This window comes from Arachis duranensis, chromosome 5 (assembly GCF_000817695.3).
Source record: "Arachis duranensis cultivar V14167 chromosome 5, aradu.V14167.gnm2.J7QH, whole genome shotgun sequence".
Lineage (NCBI taxonomy): Eukaryota > Viridiplantae > Streptophyta > Magnoliopsida > Fabales > Fabaceae > Arachis > Arachis duranensis.
In genome coordinates this window covers 47,426,485-47,428,224 of record NC_029776.3, presented here as the reverse complement: position 1 = coordinate 47,428,224, position 1,740 = coordinate 47,426,485, and the positions used below count along the sequence as shown (strand labels likewise).

Below are 1,740 nucleotides of genomic sequence, written 5' to 3'. Positions count from 1 at the left end.
TGCACTACAAATTAAAAATTAGACTAAGAAAAAGAATTTTTAAATATTATATTTTTATTTATTTATAATATTTTTTATTAATCAGAACTTAAGATTAAATAGGCGGATACAAATTTAAAATCTGATATTTGATCTTATTTATCTATGGATTCGATGTGATCGAATTATATGTACAAAATACAAATCAAATATAGGTAATTATCATAAATACTACAGATCAAATTTGTAAGGTCTCACATCGATTGGGGAGGAGAACGAAACAAGTTTTATAAGGGTGTGGATACCTCTCTTTATCATGATGCGTTTTGACGAGTGAGTGTAGGGTACTTCGGCTAGCATCCTTATCGTCAAAGAGAAAACCGTGAGGTCTTGTGTGCCAAAGCGGACAATGCCGTGCTAACAGGTAGTCTAGGTTATTACAAAACAGACAATATCATGCTAGCGGGTGATTTGAACTATTACAAAATTCAAATTTATTGACCAATACTTTTGATAATGAAATACAAGCACTAAATAAAAATAATAATAAATTATTGAAAAAATTCTATTCCTTTTCTTTAAGAAATACTAAAATAATATTTTTTATAAAATATATATTTTCCTCTTCTTTTATAATTTTTTAAAATCCTCCTCTTTAACCTAATTTAAAATTTGTGTTAACTAACATTATTTTTTAATAAAATAATTAATGATTTTTTTTAAAAAAATAAACTATTTTTTTACAAAAATATCCTTTTGAAAATAAACTATTTTTTTTACAAAGAAGCCATTGTCGCTGCTGAACAAGAAATGGAGGGAACACGCTGATGAACGACTCCAGTCGCGGGAAGAAAAACTTGCTGTTGCAGAACAAGGAGCAGACAATGAATACAAAACAACAAAAACGATTGACATTGATAACCCGACGAGGCAACGAGAACGATTGTCGGCGAGGTGACGAGAACGATTAACGGTGAGAGGAAGAACATGACGAAAAGAGATAGATGAACGCAAACGCAAGAAAGAACGGTAAGAGAAAGATTGCGACAAAGAAGGATGAACACAAGAAAAAGCAGGCAATCTTTTGGTGAGTAGTCTTCGATGTTACAAAAGAGTGACCGATTGATGTTTCGTATGTCTGAGTGTGGATGAGAGCGAACAGTAGTGCCAAAATGAGGATGAAAAAGGTTATTTAAATAATTTTATTTGCATTAAATATAATATAAAAATTTAATTAAATTTCTATTTTTCAAATTTTTATTTTTTAATTTCTGTCTTTTAATTCTAACTTTTTCTTTAAATACAATTTTAAAAAAGGAGTGAAATTTTCTCTAACAATCTTGCTACGTTACCAACAAAATATCTGCCAACTTCTGCTAACTCTTATTTATGATTGTGTTTAATAAAAGTATTTTTGTAAATATGTCTAATAAAAATATCTTTTTTATAGCTGTGTCTAATAAAAATATCTTTATAGATATATTTTTTATATATATCTCTATACATGTATTTAAAATATAATAATTAATTATTATTAACAATAAATTAACAGATAATATATTGATATCCTGTACTTTTCTTTTCTCTAAACTATTATGAAGCACGAATACACTAAATCAATCAATGTGTCCCTATTCTAACAGGTGCCAATGTGTTACAATATTGAACATTCGTACAACATATGTTATACGCATCTTTATCTGTTATTTTTTTTTTTTTTTGACAAGCGTATATTATTACCTAATTAATTTTTTGAGTCTC

The 1,740-nt window shown here is 27.6% G+C and overlaps 1 protein-coding gene across 1 annotated transcript in view; it reads left to right on the top strand.

Annotated features, from left to right (window-relative positions):
- Positions 1-1,740, top strand: part of LOC107489301 (casparian strip membrane protein 1-like) — a 6,333-nt gene that overhangs the window by 2,633 nt on the left and 1,960 nt on the right. The window lies entirely within an intron of this gene.